We start from the raw sequence: 22,902 nt of genomic DNA on the forward strand, positions 1-22,902 counted from the left end.
GGAAATGCTGTTACGTTATGTACAGGACAAGACTTTGCTGTGGTTGGATGTGTAAGTTAATACCTTTAAATTACTGCTCGTTCTAAACTCCCTGATTTCTTTGTATCCGAGCACATTAAATCGGCGTCAAACAAGTTAAAGATAGTTGGTTTACAGAATGTTTTCCGATGAAATTTTCTTTGCTAGTACTTGAATGGCAGATGCGATGAGTGCTTACAACAGTTTTAGCGTGGTCTCAACCCCAAAAATTGTCATGGTGCGTGTTCAAACGCTACTACCTTGTTGTCCGTCAGACGGACTGGAATGCTCAGATACTACCAAAAACTATCGAAAACACACATCAAACTTAAATCTGAATAATACTATCAGTATAAATTTTGAAAACGTTCTGAAGTTGAAAATACGCAATGAACCTTTCAAAAATAAAATCAAAAGCATACACAGCTAAAAACTGTAGAACAAAGGTAAATATAGACAAAGGTGAAATATTCTAATTTGTTGCCAAATCGACAAATTTCTTCTCTCGGTGGAGCAGGATCGTATAGTCACGTCACATATAGTGAGTCAGGAGTTGGCTTGTTTGCAGAAAAATAATATATCCACACGGAAAGTGCGATGACGCCTGGAGCACCAAAGTCCGTCAGGACGGTGGCCACTGATGGAGTGACCTAGGCCGCGACATCAGTCAGGGTTGCGCCAGCGATAGCACTGCATACAAGAGTAGTAAGGAGTCATCTTTTCCTTGCCCTGTGTTCAGCATCACGATGGAAGTACACCGGTATGGAGGCTCCAAATAGAACAAATATTGCCAGATGGCTTTTTTAGTCCTCACACTGGTCGAACACTAAACATGAAAATACGTGCTGCCATTGGGTACACAACACTATTCCTCTGGTTAACATAGTCGCTGATTTGGACATCATGCTTTATATATCTGATGTTCAAAGGACGATGACTAAGGCCTGCCATTGAGGTCTCTCTGTCGTTACCTTTCAACACTAGAAGGCGAGACGGAACATCGTTCGTGTTATCTTGATCAGCCCTGGCCACCACTTTTTCTTGATCTCTCACTGACTGAGAACATGGGCTAGGGGTTGTCGAGGGTCTAGCATACCGCTACCTGAACTCCATCATAGATCTGAAGCCGCGTGGTATAACGTATCCGTGCTTGGCATCCAACTTCAGTTCTGCTGGATGCGCACTTGGTTTAAAGCAGTTAGCTATCCCCAACAAAGTGTAAACAGTAATTCAAACCTTTATGAAACTTCATGCCACTGACATTCTCCCCTCTCCCCGTCCAATCCCCCCCCCCCCCCATACACAAAATGATGAAAGTGAAAAGTTTATCCGCTATTACATTGCTTCCAAGGCTAGCTTTTTCTTAAAATGGAGAGCAAATTGTCCACACTATATTAATCCAGCGTTTCCATTTTGAGAGCACTTAACAACTTCCAACAAGCTTTAAGCCTAATATCAAACTTTTGCTGCACTTCTTCGCCCTTACATGCTTAACATGAAATATTCAACACGTTGCCGGCCGTTGTGGCAGAGGGGTTCTAGGCGCAGGTTCGAATCCTGCCTCGGGCATGGATGTGTAGGATGTCCTTAGGTTAATTAGGTTTAAGTAGTTCTAAGTTCTAGGAGACTGCTCAGAGCCATTTGAACGATTTAACACATTAAATAATTTGTAATGAGTAGTCTACAGCTGTTTAATACGTGTGAGTTGGATTCACTGTGGAATATGGTGTTGATGAAAGCGAAGAAGCGTTGCTTGACTTCCAGATATATGACACTGCGAAACGAGGTGGTATACGTAAAGTCTCACTGCCTCGTTTTCATTTTCCAACATTACTATGCAGGAACTGATATCGGTTCCGGTTTATAATGGCATCTACAGATCATTGAGAGTATTGTGTTTCGTTTCGCGAGCTATATTTCAGTGTTCTTTTCCGCTAATACTTCCATGTATAACTGTACGGCAATGGCGGAAACTCTCGGTTCTGTTCATACCTGTCTGTCACTAAGATCTCCACCTGATCACCCACAGCCCAGCTGCGTTTATAGCTAAAGCGTGACAGTTATTTCCGTCAGGAACGTAACGTAAATTTCAAAGCTTCTGATTGTCAGGTGATCTGATACTCCACACGCTCGGTCTCTATCGGTCCTTCCACCACTTCTCGCATCTCTTTTGTTCGGCACGTCTGTCATATTTACCATTCATGTCACTGAGAAACGGCGTGTATCAACTATTGTGCAACCCTTACATTCATTGTTCTGTAGAAGATTTATGTCAGCCCACATACAATTGACGTGATCCTCTCATACAAAGTACGCTCAAAACTTCTGGAAACGGCATGGTGGACTTTTATATGTTTCTTGTGCACAATTTGTTATGGAATGATAAATAAACGTTTCAATCTTTTTCTCTAAGCTTAGAAATGTGGAATCGTCTCAGTATTTATATCCTTGAAATCCCCTAGATTCCATAGTACATTATGCTAACTCTTCCAAGTGGCTCATGTATGTTATTCTCCAGTAAACGAGTACATGACTAACAATAAAATATCAATTTCGATTTAATTACCACCCCAAAGTCTTTACAGACGGGGTATTCCCCAATCAGTAAGAGATTTAAACAGTCTTCTTTGGTTAACCGTTTAGGCTTAGCATTTCGTTTTTCTATGTAAGAAAAATAACACCATCCAAAAGTATTTTAAAGGGGAAATCTCACTTAACCGGATAACAGTTCTTCGATTTAAATTTAAAAGTGCCTGGTCAACTAAGAAGAATCCATACACAAACAAAAGGAGTTAGCAACAGATGAGCTGTCAGAAAGGAGTAGAAAGACTTGCCGACATAAACACTAATGACGTTGTCGATTGTACTTCTTCACACAGAGCACGAAGGGTGAGATGATAGTTCTAAGGGAGTCTTAAACGGTAATATTTTGTAGTGAATTACCAATATCGGCTTTTACCTTACGACCTAGGGATGTCTCCCGAAAGTCTTGGTCAAAACTGGGAAATGGGAACAATTTTTAATTTAATTGCATTCTTCATGCACGCGTGCACATGTGCTTGTACCATGAAACAAGCAACCGTGAGAAACGCGAGAATATAACGACATGTGAAGAGTTATATTACGCCATATCCTTCCTTCCATGTGTGACAGCCCTGCAAGGTGTCTGGGGAACCCTCGGAGCGTAAAATGTAGGAGGCAAGCTCTGGTAGGTTGTAGGCAGGAATACTAGGTTTTAGCGGCCCGAGAGCAGCGAGATTCTAGTAGGTGACGAAAAAACTCGGGTGGAAAGAAGGGAACACTAAACCAAACAGGCTTTTAAAAATCTCATTTTCAGGTCTTCATAACTCTTTAACTAAACCAAATCGAAAAATGTCAAGGTAATTTCAGGCGTACCCCCAACGAGTGTAATAGGATTGTTACTGCTTACTATGTATTGTTGTTGTTGTTGTTGTGGTCTTCAGTCCTGAGACTGGTTTGATGCAGCTCTCCATGCTACTCTATCCTGTGCAAGCTTTTTCATCTCCCAGTACCTACTGCAACCTACATCCTTCTGAATCTGCTTAGTGTATTCATCTCTTGGTCTCCCTCTACGATTTTTACCCTCCACGCTGCCCTCCAATACTAAATTGGTGATCCCTTGATGCCTCAGAACATGTCCTACCAACCGATCCCTTCTTCTGGTCAAGTTGTGCCACAAACTTCTCTTCTCCCCAATCCTATTCAATACTTCCTCATTAGTTATGTGATCTACTCATCTAATCTTCAGCATTCTTCTGTAGCACCACATTTCGAAAGCTTCTATTCTCTTCTTGTCCAAACTATTTATCGTCCATGTTTCACTTCCATACATGGCTACACTCCATACGAATACTTTCAGAAATGACTTCCTGACACTTAAATCAATACTGGATGTTAACAAATTTCTCTTCTTCAGAAACGCTTTCCTTGCCATTGCCAGCCTACATTTTATATCCTCTCTACTTCGACCATCATCAGTTATTTTGCTCCCCAAATAGCAAAACTCCTTTACTACTGTAAGTGCCTCATTTCCTAATCTAATTCCCTCAGCATCACCCGACTATGTATATGTCGCCTAAATGGTCTGTAGTATAACGTGGGATGCTCCATGAAGTTGTCTGCAGATGATGACCTTGTCTGCAAGAAGACAGCAAGCCAGAGGGTGTAGCGAAGTACGGGAAGAACTGCATAGGACTTATTTTTGGCGCAGGGACTGGCAGTTGACCCTGAACGAAAATAAATGTAGCATATTGGGCATAAATAGGCGAATAAATCCTGTACTTGATCAGTACACTAGAAATGAATGGAAACAACAACTACCGAAACGGTGGTATTTAATATCCTGAGTAACCATAAGAGGAATGGCGACGTAAATAGTAGGAAAAGTAGATCCCCGGCTCAGATTCACAGGAACGACTTACGGAAATGTAATTCATCTATGAAAGAAGTGGCTTACAAAATACTTGTTCGACCGATTCTTGCTCGTAAGTCCAGAATCCTTACCAGGTTACATTAATAGAAGACAGCGACAAGATCCAACGGAGAGCGGTGCGTTTCTTCACGGGAGCGTTAAATCGATGTTAGAGCGTTACGGAGAAGCACAATAAATTGCAGTGGCAGACGCTACAAGACAGTTGCTGTACTTCGCGGAGAGATTTACTAACGAAATTCAGAGGGAGCACGTTCCGAGAAGAGCCGGGAACATATTACTTCCACCTACTTACGTATTGCAAATTGACCATAAGGAGCAAATTCTAGAAAGCAGGGCTAATACTGATGATTACTAACAATAATTCTTCCTTCGCGCCATTCGCGAATGGCTAACAGACAGTTGGACGTGAACTACCCTCGCTCATACACCGTATGGCAGTATGTGGATTATAGATGTACCGGGTGGTCAAAAAGTCATTATAAATTGGAAAAATTAATAAACCACGGAATAATGTAGATAGAGAGATAAAAATTGACACACATGCTTGGAATGACATGGGGTTTTATTAGAACCAACCATATTGCTAGACGCGTGAAAGATCTCTTGCGCGCGTCGTTTGGTGATGATCGTGTGCTCAGCGGCCACTTTCGTCATGCTTGGCCTCCTAGGTCCCCAGACCTCAGTCCGTGCGATTATTGGCTTTGCGGTTACCTGAAGTCGCAAGTGTATCGTGATCAACCGACATCTCTAGGGATGCTGAAAGACAACATCCGACGCCAATGCCTCACCATAACTCCGGACATGCTTTACAGTGCTGTTCACAACATTATTCCTCGACTACAACTATTGTTGAGGAATGAAGGTGGACATATTGAGCATTTCCTGTAAAGAACATCATCTTTGCTTTATCTTGCTTTGTTATGCTAATTATTGCTATTCTGATCAGATGAAGCGCCATCTGTCGGACATTTTTTGAACTTTTGTATGTCATTCCAAGCATGTGTGTCAATTTGTACCTCTCTATCTTCATTATTCTGTGATTTATTCAGTTTTCAAATTTATACTGACTTTTTGATCACCCGGTAGATCTACAATCAGCATGTGCGAGTGAAAAGGGTGAGTACGATAGTGAGTGCCCTGATAACTCTGCCATGGAGGCCCAGGGACCCTGCTGGAATCCTTGTCAAGCATTGTGCTTTAATCTGTAAGGAAATCTCTAGGATTCTGAAGCGTCCCTCAGCTATTCTGAGATTAACGCGTCCTGTCATTGAATATGGTGATCATATATAGTATCAGTCCTGTCCGGTTGGCACACGTGCAGAGCGCAGCAGACGGCACGTGCAGCAGCGGCCGGGGCGGTCGCCGCGTCGGTAGGCCGTGGCGGCTGTCCCACGCGCCAGCAACCTGCTGACCTCCGGAAGGCGTTTCGGCCGCGGGCAGATCCCACTGAGGTCAAAGTCGTACGGGGAACGCCCCGCCTGCACGCCTCCGCGGCACGTGTGGCTCACTTCACTCGCCTGCAGATGGCTGAGAGTAACGAAACGCTTTTGCTAACAAAATGGGCACGGTAATATGCAAATCTACGCTGACGACAGTAAATAATTAACGGATGCAGCGTTGTTGATTCGCTTCGTGACCTTGTAGCTTTCGTTGTTGCTACATGTGTATATACAGGTGCAGCAAAAGGTATGATCAAACTTTCAGGAAACATTCCTCAAACTTAAAGGGATAAAATGAATCATATGAACCGTTTTCTTACATGAAACGTTCGAAATATCCTCTTGGCTACGTTTGGCTAGAATGTGCATTACGTTGTAAGTCTTAGGTTCACCACCACTGTTTGCTGTTCCAATTGAACTAACGTAATGTTGACATGTGACTCACTATATTGCTTGGTATGTGACTAGCATCAAGTACTTAGAACAATACTGTTCATCATGAGCTTGGTTGCAGGTCTTGCGCAATTGGAGTGTATTCAGATGCGGAGTTGGGAGGTGCCCTTATGCTGTAGGTATTTGTATCGGCAGAGATTTCGAGAAAGACTGTACCCCGGAAGAGAACGTTGGAAGCAACTGATCGTCTTCTTAAGGAGCATGGGACGTTCAAGCCTGCTGCTTGCGACTTGAGGGAGGAAACTTCAGCTGGCGTAGGCACTTCTTCGAGCAGTTAAGTACAAGCCTAATGTCAGCCTAAGACAGTTTGCTTCAATAAGTTACGTTGACCTCATGGGTGTATGGCGAGTACCACATGAGAACCTGATGTGTTCGGACTATGTACAGCGTGTGCAGGCTCTATCAGTAGTCGAAACCCTCGCACAGGTGCTCTTCTGCAACGGTTCATTCGACGAACGGCGATCCTCACTTTAGTGGAATGTGCTGTTCACGGATGTGACTGAGATCAGACGGAAAGCATTCACCAGTAGCACGTTTGGGCTGCGGAGAATCCTCACAGATTGTACAATCGTCTCACCAACAAAGATTTTCTGTCACCGTTTGGGGCGCCTTTGTTGGTGACTGATTGTTAGAGCCTCATATTCTTCCGCCCAGGCACAACGGGGAAACTTACCATGCTTTCTTAGAAAATACTCTACTTCTTCTGCTAGAACACCTGACTTTATGAGTGCGACAAAACCTCATGCACGATGGGACTCCTCCTCGTTTCAATGTTAATATCAGTAGGTTTCTAAAGAACAGATTCCGTTTCAGATGTGTAAGTAGAGTTGCATCAGTTTTTTGGGCTCCACGCCTTTCCGTCGTGAACACATTAGACTTTTATTTGTGGGGGCATTTGAAACGTCTTGTATGCGGAATCACTGTACAAGACGTACAATTCGGCAAGAATCCATCAGCGCATCAGGAATTCACTAGGACGTCACGTTAATGCATATATCTACTTCTACGTCTGCTCAGTACTCTGTCATTCGCACTTAAATTCCTGGCAGAGGGTGCTTCGCGTTCCATTCTCAAGCAGCAGGTGGGAAAAATGCTTAAATCTTCACATCCATGCCCGAGGCAGGATCGAACCTGCGACCGTAGCGGTCGCGTGGTTCCAGACTGTAGCGCCTAGAACCGTTCGGCCACCCCGGCCGGCCATAATGGAATTCCTTTCCTATAAAGATACAGTACATAAATTTCGGAAACCACATTAAAAAATGTCGAGAACCTGTAGTTGAATACTATTCATATAATACTACTGTAAAAGAATAACGTCTTCGGCAAAGCCATGTATAAACCGTTGCAAATCGGCGAGCCGAAATTCAGAACCAACCACGTTAATATTCAAAGTGAGAAAAGTAGATACCTGCATATAGAAAACGAAACCGGAACAAAAGCTACAAAAAATACCATCATCTAATGGAGCTATGTACCGGTATCCTTGACAGAATCAATGGACGAAGCGGACGGAGAAGAAATGTGAACATCTCCCATACCTCCCAACGGTTCTATCTCCTTCCGTGATGCGACTCTCTCAGGCTGCATACGTTGTTTACTGCGGCTCCTTGGAATTACCGTTACCTCATGCGATTATAGGGGGGAGGGGAGTGGGTGACCATGTAGGAAGTATATTTCATACAGAGAGGAAGAGACCTGCATCCCACTCATCGACGGACAGATGTTCGCGTAGAGAGATTTGAATAATACCGGGGTCCTCCTACCATGGAAATCAGTCAGGTTACGCTCATCAAGAGGTTGTGATTTGGAGGTCGCTACAGAAGCTGCAGAATGAGTTTGGGAAGCTTAGATAACAGTAGAGGTTTCCAATGGAGCGGCGAGAGACAATGTGGACCATGAAACAGAATCCGTAACAGGCGGCTTCAGCGGGGCGGCATCGATGACAGCAAAATAGCTAGATGAATTATCAGTAACCACCTGGTCTGCTGCAGAAGCACCCGTGGAAACCTAGTCCGCAAATAGAGGCCGGTGAAGAGAGTCCTTCAATGGAGAGCTATCCGAATGGCCAGCAAAGGGAAAAGTCTTGTAAGCTGCATCATTGTACCGCATTCCGCGACGCTTATTTTAAATAAGTGGAAAAGAAGATGTTAATGCCTTATCCCAAGCCAGCGGGTAAAAATCACGAGCATTATCCATCAAAGGTCCAATCTGATCCTCAATAACCGGCGTTTGATCAGCTGCAGAATCCTGTGGGTGAATATCCGCGAAGTCAATTTTTTAAGCAGCTCGTAAGAGGGTTTTAATACCGCCACACGACGCAGACAGTTGGTACCGGCGTGGATACTCTGATTACAAGTAAAGTAGTCTACTTCCTTGCCAGTGTAAGTAATACGAACTAGATAACCACGTACCCTGCAAGTGAGAGGGAATATTGTTTTTAATCACTATATCTTCTGACCTAAAACGACGATAGACTTATAAATGGTGATGAACAGACCAGTGTGCTCTTCCAATAAGACGCACATCCCCAGAAAGCAGACTGCAACTCCGAAAACTGTCATGAACATCGTGTGGAAGATTAAGAAGCTCCAACATTTGTATAGCTCACTTCTGCATTCGCCAGAAGAACCGTGCTACTGGAACCAACACAATGAGAAGCATGACATGATAGTCTCCTATGAACCTGAAATGGGTCAAGAAATTAAAAATAAATCACATATGATTCTGAATCAGAATACACGTGATCTGTAGTAAACTTAACCTTGTCCACCAACCAGTCGCGTATCTTCAAAGAGCCAGGCTGCTCATGCCTGTAACAGCTGTGTGAAGCATATTGGATATCACGGCATAAAGTCACGTAAGGGAGGGCTGCACAAACACCAAGCCCTAGGCGAGAAACAGCAATGCGATGCACACAAGGAGTCACGTGACACTGAAAGGAAAACTGAGACCACAAGCAAAGCCACGGAACTAAGACATCCAACTCGTCCAACGCGAGAAGCAGGAATAACTGCTAATCTACGGAAATTGACACAAGTAATTTATGTGGTGTCACCGCCAGACACCACACTTGCTAGCTTTTAAATCGGCCGCGGTCCGGTAGTATACGTCGGACCCGCGTGTCGCCACTGTCAGTGATCGCAGACCGAGCGCCACCACACGGCAGGTCTAGAGAGACGTCCTGGCACTCGTCCCAGTTTTGCAGCCGACGTAGCTAGCTACAGTTCACTGACAAATACGCTCTCATTTGCCGAGACGATAGTTAGCATAGCCTTCAGCTACATTTGCTACGAACTAGCAAGGCGCCATAGCTTTGATAAGTAATATTGTGAAGCCTGTATCATCAAGAGCGATGTTCTACAAATGTGGATTAAAGTTAAGTATTCCAGAAGCTACGTACTTTCCTTTATAGCATTCATTACGTATCCTGTTTCAGACATCACGCCAGCCTGCGTGAGTTTAAGCGCGTGCCTTTCGGCTTCCTCTCATTGTGTCTAGGCTGTCTTGTCTAGACACAACAATTTATATGGCAACTAATATTGGTTACCTCAGACAAATAGCGACTGAAGTGCCAGGAAACCAGTCTTGTTGTTTGGTAGACTAAGTGATACCTTCGACTAGGGACTATATTTTTATTACTCCTTCTATGTTAACGACGACGGAAAGGCAGTGGGAAATGCGAGAAACTTGCCTCATTTCAAAAGTTCGTAACGTGAGATGTTCGATGAAAAACACGTTTTACATGATTTTTGAGGGAAAATGAGAACGGAAAATACTCTGCATGCAGTCAATCTATGGTAGTGTCACTTTTCAATGCCATCAGGTCTCTGTAAGCTACCACCGTTTTTTCCACCATCTGTTGACCGTTCTAAGTTTTCCCATTTAGTACGTATTATATGTTCATGCTACATAAGCGATCAGTATATTGATAACGGATTTGGGACTAAGGATGAACCATCCAACCAGGCAACAACAATTAGGCCTACAACGTGACATTTGATCACAGATAATTATCACAGAAGTTCTTTTGTTCCTACATGCAAAGAAGGAAACAAATTTCTCTCTCAGGTTTTCTCAGTGTGGATGATAAATAGTCTGCTTCTGGGCGGTCAACCGAGCTAATGCTTCAATTTTATGCACAATATTTCGACGACTGATGCAGTCAACTTTTTCAGGAGCTCGCTGCCTGGATGTCAACTAGACTGTAAAGTAGAGTTGCACTCTAGCTTCTGTGTATATCTGAATTCGCTTCCTGCAACAGCAACACTTTTTGATACTCTTTCGTTTCGTGCAGACTACACTGATATCCACGAAACACATATTCTCTGAGTGTATCCTAGCTCTGGAGGATGTAATGGCCAGCGAGATCCTTAGCTTTGTTTGAATTGAAACCTCCATCCCAGTTTGTTAATTTTTCCGACCGCTTTATTCCAACAGAGGCGTTTGCACGAGTTTGGTGTTTCTGGAACAGTTTAATCAAGAGGTATATCGAAACAAGGATGTCGGGAAACCCAATAAACCGAGAAGAAGTTTCAATTTATACAATGCTTGGGAGTCTGCACTCAGTTTAATAAGATCTCACCGGCCATACCAACCACCAAATCTGGGAAATGCTGAGACAATATCCATCTCAAGGAAGATCATTGTGAGCATAAAATAACAAAAGAATATCAAAGAGTATAGCGCGTGTTGCTAATTTAAAGCCTAATCTATGTTAATAACATAATTGGCGAAGTAACTCTGTGTTTTGATGAAATTTGGTACGGAGATAGCTTGAGCCCTGAGGAACAACGTAGGCTACTTTACAAAGTGGAAAAAATTAAAGAGAGACAAAGAATCCATTTTTAGGTGAAGTAGGGAATTTAACACCTCTTCCTTTGTATCAGTGAACATAAATCATGTTAAAAATGTATTAAATTTCTTGCAGACTTTTGAGTCCTCAGTCTTCTGACAGGTTTGATGCCCTGAGAATTCCTCTCCTGTGCCAATAGTTTCATCTCAAGAGTTGCAACCGCAACCTGCGACCTCAATTAGTTGGTGGGTGTATTCCAATTTTTGTTTTCCTCTACAGTTTTTACTCCCTAAGCTCCCTCTAGAACCATGGAAATTAATCCCTGATGTCTTAACAGATGTCCTATCATCCTGTCCCTTCTCCTTGTCAATGTTTTCCATATTCTGCTTTCCTAACCAATTCTCTGCCGAAACTCCTCGTTCCTTACCCTATCAGTTCACCTAATTATCAACATTCTTCTAAAGCACCACATTCTGAATGTTTGGAATCTCTTCTGTTCCGGTTTTCCCAAGGCCCGTGTTTGCTACCATGCAGTGATGTTCTCCAAACGCACGTTCTCAGAAATTTCTTCCTCTAACTGAAGCCTACGTTTGAGACTAGTAGACTTCTCTTGACCAGGAATGTGCTGCTTGCATAATGTACATGTTGAATAGTATTTATCGTCCATGTTTCACTTCCATACATGGCTACACTCCATACAAATACTTTCAGAAACGACTTCCTGACACTTCATCTGTACTCGATGTTAACAAATTTCTCTTCTTCAGAAACGCATTCCTTGCCATTGCCATTCTACCTTTTATATCCTCTCTACTTCGACCATCATCAGTTATTTTGCTCCTAATCTAATTCCCTCAGCATCACCCGACTTAATTCGACTACATTCCATTATCCTCGTTTTGCTTTTGTTGATGTTCATCTTATGCTCTCCTTTCAAGACACTGTCCATTCCGTTTAACTGCTCTTCCAAGTCCTTTGCTGTCTCTAACAGAATTACAACGTCATCGGCGAACCTCAAAGTTTTTATTTCTTCTCCATGGACTTAAATAGCTACTCTGAATTTTTCTTTTGTTTCCTCTAATGCTTGCTCGATATATAGATTGAATGACATCGGGGAGAGGCTACAACCCTGTGTCATTCCCTTCCCAACCACTGCTTCCCTTTCATGTCCCTCGACTCTTGTAACTGACATCTGGTTTCTGTACAAATTGTAAATAGCCTTTCGCTCCCTGTATTTTACCCCTACCACCTTTAGAATTTGAAAGAGAGTATTCCAGTCAACATTGTCAAAAGCTTTCTCTAAGTCTACAAATGCCAGAAACGTAGGTTTGCCTTTCCTTAATCTTTCTTCTAAGATAAGTCGTAGCATCAGTATTGCCTCACTTATTCCAACATTTCTACGGTTTCTATCAGTTTTTCCATTCGTCTGTAAAGAATTCGCGTTAGTGACTTATTAAACTGATAGTTCGGTAATTTTCACACCTGTCAACACCTGCTTTCTTCGGTATTGGGATTATTATATTCTTCTTGAAGTCTGAGGGTATTTCGCCTGTCTCATACATATTGCTCACCAGATGGTAGAGTTTTGTCAGGACTGACTCTCCCAAGGCCGTCAGTGGTTGTAATGGAATGTTGTCTACTCACAGGGCCTTGTTTCGGCTCAGGCCTTTCAGTGCTCTGTCAAACTCTTCACGCAGTATCGTATCTCCCATTTCATCTTCATCTACATTCTCTTCCATTTCCATAATATTGTCCTCAAGTACATCGCCCTTGTATAGAACCTCTATATACTCATTCCACCTTTCTGCTTTCCCTTCTTTGGTTAGTACTGAGTTTCCATCTGAGCTCTTGATATTCATACAAGCGGTTCTCTTTTCTTCAAAGGTCTCTTTAATTTTCCTGTAGGCAGTATCTATCTTACCCCTTGTGAGATAAGCCTCTAAATCCTTACATTTGTCCTCTAGCCATCCCTGCCTAGCCATTTTGCACTTCCTTTCGATCTTATTGTTGAGACCTTTGTATTCCTTTTTGCCTGCTTCATTTACTGCATTTTTATATTTTCTCCTTTCATCAATTAAATTAAATATTTCTTCTGTTACCCAACGATTTCTACTAGACCTCGTCCTTTTACCTACTCGAACCTCTGCTGCCTTCACTACTTCATCTCTCAGAACTACCCATTCTTGTTCTACTGTACTCCTTTGTCCCATTGCTGCCAATTGTTCCCTTATGCTCTCCCTGAAACTCTGTACAACCTCTTGTTTAGTCGGTTTGTCCAGGTCCCATCTCCTTAAATTCCCACCTTTTTGTAGTTTCTTTAGTTTTAATATACAGTTCATAACTAATAGATTGTGGTCAGAGTCCACATATGCCCCTGGAAATGTTTTCAATTTAAATCCTGGTTCCTAAATCTCTGCCTTACCATTATATAATCTATCTGATACTTTTTAGTATCATGAGTTAAAAAAATATAAACACTCGGAAGCGTGAGAGAACCTGACGCTATAGCAGGTATAAAAACTGTAAAATTTCTTTGAACAGGCATCCATTTCGTCGTTGAGATCGTGTTCAGCCTTGTTTCATTCAGCTTTGATGATATGGTCAGGTGACTAAGTCAGAAATTAAGCAGTTGTTTATGTATTTATTGTGTTCTTCTTCGCTATCCTTTTTCCTATGAGTTGTACTGATTTTTTTTCTTTTTTGAGGGAGCAGAATTATTTTTCTTATAATTTTACAAAAGTATTGTTGAACAGGATTCGACTTTTACTTGTTTCTTTCTTCTATAACAACCTTTCCTTTTTTTCAGTGTCTATAATTAGGTTTGGAATGGCCATAAATAAAGCTCAAGAGCAAACACTCACGACTGTCAGCACTTAGAAAAACCGCGTTTTTCTCTTTGAAAGCAGTAAATGGCATGTTCAGGTGCCTCCAGATTACAAAATTTTTATGTCCTTGCAGTAGAACTGTGGATTTAAGATCATGCAAATAATAATTAATAAGCGAGAAAATCATTTGCTGTTGTCAATATTTTTTTATTATGACTCGACAGACGGCGAAGTTAAGTAAACACATTCATCATGTACTTATATACCGGCACCATAGACATTTTTAAATACACTTACGCATTTGTACACAAGCCTGTACCCAGATGTTTATAAATTACTAGATTACTTACCATCACTCATTATAACAAAACTACTTATACAAGATAGCAGCTATAAAAAGCGGCATATTACTAACAATAGTTAACAGTGTGGTTAGAGTTCAGACATTGAGTACATAAGTATACTGGAACAACTGGGAGCACGTGAAGAAGTCTGCAGCCTCGGTCGTTGCAGTATTGTGCACAAAATGAAAACAACAACTCAGTTGAACACCCAGAGGCACACCATTAACCATAGAGCCACTGTTGTTGGAATAACTAGGAGAATGCACTCCGGAAATGAGTTCCTTGTATCAGTATACTGCCGCGCGGGGTAGCCGTGCGGTCTCAGGTGCCTTACCACGGTTCGCGAGTCTCTCCCCGTCGGAGGTTCGAGTCCTCCCTTGGGCATGGGTGTGTGTGTTGTCCTTAGCGTAAGTTTCTTGAAGTTAGATTAAGTAGTGTGCAAGACTAGGGACCGATAACCTTAGCAGTTTGGTCCCATAGAACTTACCACAATTTTTTTTATCAGTATATTCATTTATTTTTACCACCTTAGGAAGTAAACAAATCCGGAAGACGGGAGGCATAGAATTCACTTGTGATATTGGAGACATCCTCAGGGCCACATAAACGACGGTTTCACCAACGTAGTATCTGCAGCTCACGTTGTGCGAAACCAGAAGCGCCAGCAGCAAGCGCCGGGTTCGGCCGTGTTGGGCAAGCCGGCTGACGTCAGTCCGGAACCTGCGGGCAATGGTCCGTGTCCAGCGCCGGCGCGCCCGGGGTTGCACAAAGCCCGCCGCCGTGTTTCCATCAGAACACTCACAAAGCGGACGGACACGGAGCGCTTGGCGTTCCACCGGCCGCCGATGAGAGTGAAATAATTTTATCCGGGTCTCTGTGCCGTAGCCAAAAGAGGGCCAATCGTGCACAGTCTTGGTTTGGAAACAAACACACTGACAGAAGAAACGAAATTGTCGTGTTCAAACTGGTTATGAACATCAATATTTACAAAATATCGATGCTGGGAGTTTAGAAAATAGTTTTTCATTATCTGTACTGTTATTTGACACAACGCCGATGTTAAATATAAAAATATAGGCCAACGACGTTACCCGAAGGTTGAATTTATAGCAAAAAGAAACGATGAAAAGACTGAAAAACTGCCAGAGGTGATAACATGTGTGGAAAAAATAAGAATGTGATTTTAAACAAAGAGCGGCAACAACTCAAGAACTAAGAAAAGATTCAGACCTCATACTAGTTTAGAAGTGTACTCTAGAGATAACTCAACGTTCTTTATGAATGAAAAATTTATGCAGCTACGCCATTGATTGATAATATCACTAATGGCAGCAGATATTGTAGATATGGCAGATGGTTGTGACATTCTGTGGTCTATAGAAGTGGTTACTCAAGAAATTTGGAAAAGAACCTTGCAAATAATTCCACTACCTAGTATGTAGAGTATCAGGATATCTGACAAGTAACAATACAGAGTATTAGGGATGATCTATAGAGTAAAACAGACATACCATCATATTTCAGTTATTAACTGAAGGATCGCCTTCGAGGTCTTAAACGTGATCCGTTAGAAGTATAGAATCAAAAACTACTATTAAGCAAACAGTCAACAACGCAACAGACTCAAAGGGTAATATCTTTCAAAAATGTTGTTTGTACAGCATGTATACCAAATGTTATGAGACATGTACTGTTAAATATTGATGTATTTATTAGTTCATAAACGTGGTATTAGATCTATGTTGCGCCGGCCGGAGTAGCCGAGCGATTCTAGGCGCTACAGTCTGGAACCGCGCGACAGCTGCGGTCGCAGGTTCGAATCCTGCCTCGGGCATGGATGTGTGTGATGTCCTTAGGTAGGTTAGGTTTAAGTAGTTCTAAGTTCTAGGGGACTGATGACCTCAGAAGTTAAGTTCCATAGTGCTCAGAGCCGTTTGAACCATTTTTGAAGATCTATGTTGCTTCTTACGCCGTCCTATTTATTCATCATTTAGCATACCAAAATTTATGAAGTATATAATGTTCATCATTGATTAATAAGCGTGATATTAGATCTATGTTGCTTTTTATGCAGTTCTATTAATTTATCACTTAACTACGATTTGAGTCGATTGCTATCGGTCATCGATGTTTAGACATCGACGATGAACTTGATATTACCATAGATGATTTGGCAATGGCGCACATCCATAATTCACACTACTATTTACACTGAAAATCATCTGAGTCAAGGCAGGAGATATTATATAATCGCTTCGAAAAGCTGTCGAACGTTGTAGATCACTGCAAAAAATCAGGATATTCCTCTTAACGGTTGCAACATAAAAACACATATTTATTTATTTATTTACTTATTATTTATTCACTTACTGGTGACTAAAAATAAACGACATTATTTATCACTGCTCTTGGATCGTATGCCACTTGTTCATATATTACTAGTTCCACAAAATCAAAGCACAAGTGATTTGACTCACATTTTCGGTGGATAGTGTTTGTATTTTCTGGAAATGTTTGAGACACCATCAGAGCCTAAGACGGCGGGGTCAGGAATTTTCTCTGCCTCGTGATGACTGGGTGTTGTGTTATGTCCTTAGGTTAGTTAAGTTTAAGTAGTTCTAAGTTCTGGGGGACTAATGACCTCAGATGTTAAGTCCCATAGTGCTCAGAGCCACCAGAGCCTAAGACTGGAAACAAAAATATGTTTCCGAGGAGAGAAATGAGACCTAATCAGCATTTCAGTGATATCTGTATCCGGGGCGCAGGCGGATTGTGGGAAAGTTTTTATGACATTAACTGTCGAAGTTTTTTTAACATCTTCCTATCACTAAACGACTTCATTGTGAACTGGGAGATTCTGATCCTTAGGCTACATGAGACACAGAGTATTCCTATAAGATGTCCGCCTGCTTAGCTGTGTGATAACGTGCTCGCCTCCCATTCAAGCGTGCCCAGTTCCGATTCCAAGTCGGGTTGGAGATTTTCACCGCTCGGGGACTGGGTATTATGTCATCCTCATCAGCGGCGCGCACGTCGCCCAATGTGACATCGAATGAAATAAGACTTACACTTGGCGGCCGAACTTACCCGAATAGGGGACTCCCGGCCAATGATGCCATCCGGTCACTTGCATTTTTTCGCTCTAAGATTCATCGAATTTGATAACTCACTTCTACGTGAACGAGTTATTACTTACACATCGAAACTCTAGCGGCGCACCATATAGGGTAGCTTTAGTGTGAATTTGCGGCAGTGGATTACAGCCGGACCCGTAACTCAGGCGCGGGTTTATTGATGGTAACTTTGTGCAACGAGGAGTAGCAAAGTAGCTGAACTGACGTGGGAGTAACAGATTCCAAAACGGCGGGCTCAGCGGGACTGCGAGTAGTCTTGCCGCTAACTCCCATCGAAACCAACGCAATGTCGCAAACCTGATGTGTGTCAGTACGTTACTTGAAGAGACACATTCGCAAAACATATGCGCACTGCCCAGTATAAACAGGTGGCAGTCAAGTAATACCAGTGCCTTTAGTGTCACAAAGCACTTTGACAAAGATCTGTGCTACACTGGAGGCCAAAGAGGTCGACATTTCAATTCTTCGGCGGGGAGAAGGTTCAATCCTCTGAGTTCGCAAGGGACTCGGAGTCAGACAGCAGCGGGCAAGGCCAGGTTTCCGGCAGCACGGTAGACTTCCGCTCCGAGACAGGGGAGTAGCATTCCGGCTGCTGCAGAGGGCAACCACCCACCAGCGTTCGCCTACTGCCGTTGCGGGGGGCGGGTCGGGGTGGCTCGAGTGCCACTTGTCACTGGAGGCCGGCGCGCAGCGGTCATCGAAGAGTTCGCTGCTTGCGTACCGTGCCTCGCTGTGGCTGTCGCAAGTGGCCCACGGGCAACGAGGCTGTGTCCTCAGCAAAGAAGAGACTAAAGCACCGAGTGAGCAGAATCCGCCTTGAGCGGAACGGTGGACACCTGTATCGCCTTAGGCAAAGGAAGGATCTTGTGTGTAATATTGAAACAGTAACAAATAATGTAGTTCATGAAATAAGTTCGTGGCTTGTGGAAAATAATTTGATGCTAAATCACAGTAAGACTCAGTTTTTACAGTTTCTAACCCACAATTCAACAAGAACTGACATTTTAATCAGACAGAATGGGCATGTAATAAGCGAGACGGAACAGTTCAAGTTCCTAGGTGTACGGATAGATAGTAAGTTGTTGTGGAAAGCCCATGTTCAGGATCTTGTTCAGAAACTAAATGCCACTTTATTTACCATTAGAACAGTAACTGAAATAAGTGACACTTCAACACGAAAAGTAGTCTACTTCGCATATTTTCATACGCTTATGTCGTATGGTATTATTTTTTGGGGTAATTCTTCTGATTCAGAAAGGGTATTTTTGGCTCAAAAACGGGCTGTTCGAGCTATATGTGGTGTAAGTTCGAGAACGTATTGTCGAGCCCTATTCAAAAATCTGGGAATTCTGACATTGCCCTCACAGTATATATTTTCTTTAATGTCGTTTGTTGTTAGCAATATTAGCCTATTCCCAAGAGTTAGGAGCTTTCACTCAGTTAATACTAGGCAGAAATCAAATCTGCATGTAGAATGCACTTCCTTCACTCTTGTGCAGAAAGGAGTGCAGTATTCTGCTGCATCCATTTTCGATAAGCTACCACAAGAACTCAAAAATCTTAGCAGTAGCCCAAACTCTTTTAAGTCTAAACTGAAGAGTTTCCTCATGGCTCACTCCTTCTATTCTGTCGAGGAGCTCCTGGAAGAGCTAAAAAATTAAGCAAATTCTAGTGTTACATTGTTGATTTTCTTCATTTAAACTTACGACTTGTCACCTGAATATGTTTTTTTATATTTCATTTTATCTGTTTCTAATATCGTGTTATAATTTCATGTATCGACTCGTTCCATGACCATGGAGACTTCTTAATTTGGTCCCACGGAACAATAAATAAATAAGAATAAAAAAACCAAATGGGGTGCCCTGTGACCCGCCCCAAAGCCTCCACTCCAGCATCCCCTTACCTCTGCCGACCTCAAAACTGAAAGACCATCTGGAAGCCAGTTATAAGTTGTCGGTACATGTGGTAGCTGCTCGCTGGCTCGTTCGTTCATAGCCCAACTTGCGACGAGTTGGAAAGGAGGTGACATGCAATTAAGGGCGTTTTGAGTACTCTGCTTCAACGAGTTTAGTTCAGTTACACATGCGTGACGTCATTTTCGTCGCGAAGACTGCACCCCACAAGATACAGTTCTAAAGGATGTACAGATCTCACATTATACCATTATCCTCTACGGTCGCTTGTATTTATTTTGTGCGGCTTCAAACTGCTGCGGGTGAACTGCGGCGCCGCATAGCAACAAAAATGAGTGCAATAGGTGCAGACATGCTCACCGGAGGATAAGTCGAGTTGGAGTAGCGTCCCCATTAATTAAAACTTTCGGAATAATAATCCGTGGTCGAACAGTAGAAATTCTTCCTCCTGACGATTTGTTGCCAACTGTGAGCAACATTTTCCATGGTGAATCAACGACAGCAAAATGTCAGGGGGAAAAATGTCTCCTGTTCGACCACAGCCTATTAGCCCGGAAGTTTTAATAACAAAGACGCCAGCCATAAAAGCCTTCACGCTCTGATATGACTATTGTCTGCTTGTCGTGTGTGCATAGAGTCCACTCTGAACATTTGTGAAAGGGAAATGAAAACTTTGATTATAATGTAAATGTAAACGTACCCCAAGGTTTTTTGTACGGTACATCGAATGGTCTCTCCTAGGTGAAGCTGGCACTGTGAGTACTGTGTCTCCTGGCGGTCAGCTACCAACAATACATCTAGGTGCCGCGGGTTGCCGCATTTCCATCTCGCTAACGACACTTGCTTTCTAGTTCAGACAAAAATAATCTGCAGCAACACACCTATACGCTGGGTCGTTAATAATCGAACCTCTTGTGCTAAGGAATGACGAGGTAAGCTTGTAATTCTCTAATGCTATAGGTACAGCAATGAGGAATAGCTCAGTAGGTAGCGCAGTTGAAGAGGAATGGACATCTCTTGATAGGGCAATCACCGAAGTTGGAAAGGAAAACATAGGTACAAAGAAGGTCGCTGCGAGGAAACCATGGATAACAGAACAAATATATCATTTGGTCCATGAAAGAAGAAGGTAAAAGATGTTCAGGGAAATTCAGGAATACAGAAATACAAGCCAATGAGCAATGAAATAAACAGGAAGTCCAGGGGACCTAAGACGAAGTGGCTGCGCGAAAAATGCGAAGAAATCGAAAAAGAAATGATTGTCGGAAAGACTGAGTCAGCATTAGGAAAGTCAACCTTCGGTGAAATTACAAACAAAGGTGGTAACGTTAAGAGTCGAACGTGAATTTCGCTATTAAATGCAGAGAAGAGAGCGGATAGGTGGAAAGACTACATTGAAGGCCTCTCTGAGGGAAAAATATGACTGATGTGATAGAAGAAGTAACAGGAGTTGATTTTGAAGAGATAGGGGATCCAGTACTAATATCGGGGCTTAAGACAGCTTTGGAGGACTAAAGACCAAATAAGGCAAAAGGGATATATAACATTCCAGCAGAATTTCTTAAATCATTGGGGGAAGTGGCAGCAAAACGACTATTTACGTTGGCGTGTAGAATGTGTGAGTATGGCGACATACCACCTGAATTTCGGAAAAATATAATCCACGCAATTCCGATGACTGCAACAGCTGAGAAGTGCTATAATTATCGCACAGTCAGCTTCACAGTTCATTAATCTCAGTTGCTAACAAGAATAATACACAGAAGACTCGAAAAGAAAATGGAGGAGATGTTATATGACGATGGATTGGCTTTAGGAAACGTGAAGGCACCAGAGAAGCGATTCTGGAGTTGCGGTTGGTAATGGAAGCAGGACTAAAGAAAAATCGAGACACGTTCATAAGACCTGTTGATCTGGAAGAAGTGTTCGACAATGTAAAATGGGGCAAGATATTCGAATGTCTGAAAAAATAGGGGTAAGCTATAAGGAGAGACGGGCAATATACAATATATACAAGAGGTAAGACGGAATAACAAGAGTGAACGACCAAGAACGAAGTGCTTGGATGAAAATGGGTATAAGAAACAAATTGACTCTTCAACCTGTACATCGAAGAAGCAATGCCGGAAATAAAAGATAGATTCAGAATTAAAATTTAAAGTGAAAGTATATCAATGATACGATTCGCTGATGACATTGCTATCCTCAGTAAAAGTGAAGAAGAATTACAAGATCTGCTAAATAGAATGAATAGTCTAATGAGTACAAAATATGGATTGAGATTAAATCGAAGAAAGACGAGAATAATGAGAAGTAGAAGAAATGAGAACAGCGAGAAATTTAACAAAATACGTGATCATTAAGAAATTCTACTTCCCAGGCAGCAATATAACCATTGACGGATGGAGCAAGGAGGATATCAAAAACAGACTAGCACTGCCGGAAAGGGCATTCCTGGTCAAGAGAAGTCTACTAGTATATTACATACGCCTCAATTTGAGGAGGATATTTCTGAGAATGAATATTTGGAACACACTGTTGTGTGTTAGTGAAATATGGACTGTGAGAAAAGCGTAACAGAAGAAAACTGAAGAATTTGAGATGTGGTGTTACAGACGATTGTTGAAAATTAGGTGGACTGAAGAGGTTATGCGCAGAATTGGAGAGGAAAGGAATATGTAGAAAACCCTGACACTGAGAAGGAACAGGATGACGGGACTTCCGTTAAGACGCCACCGAATAGTTTCCATTGTACTAGAGGGAGCGGTAGAGCGCAGAAACTGTAAAGGAAGACAGAGATTGGAATACATCGAGTAAATAACTGAGGATGGATGTTGCAAGTGCTACTCTGAGATGAAGAGGTTGGCACAGGAGAGCAGTTCGTGGCGGGTCTCACCGAACCACTCATAAGACCGATGATTCAAAAAGAAAGAAAAAGAGCTGGAAGGATATTTACACCCAACCACTCTGCAGCCATTTAGCACTCTGGGCTGTATTCCCACCGGACGTAGTCCAGAGCTTTTAGCTCCGGCGCAACCGTTAAAGCAACTCAAGCAGCCGCTACTAAGACACAAGAATACATGTGTGGTGTAGCGCAGTAGTTAATGCAGTCCAATATGGGTTTCCGCTAGCCATCAAGCTACACGGCACCAATTCAGCCTGCCGCACAACAGGTTGCGCTATCAATCCAACGTGACTGCAGCATAGCCAGATTTACGTACGCTGACGTAGTTTCACCCCAGCTCATTTTTAGTAACGGTGGAGGGATCAAAATTAACAAACCAGATTTAAAGGAGGTTGCGGAGAAGTTTGGCAAAATCAATATAAAGGCTTCGATATTTGCAGGAAGATTAACCTTTTACTTTGGAATATTTGCGCGCTGTATGTATGCAGTGCTATGAAACTCAATATACCGACAGATGCAGTCAGATGGTACCGCATTTGATGTCAGTAGTTCAGTGTATGACAAGACATCAACAATTCAGGTGATACAGGGTGGATCTCGGTATAAATTCAATCGGCTGTGTG

This window comes from Schistocerca piceifrons, chromosome 2, assembly GCF_021461385.2.
Source record: "Schistocerca piceifrons isolate TAMUIC-IGC-003096 chromosome 2, iqSchPice1.1, whole genome shotgun sequence".
NCBI classification, from domain to species: domain Eukaryota; kingdom Metazoa; phylum Arthropoda; class Insecta; order Orthoptera; family Acrididae; genus Schistocerca; species Schistocerca piceifrons.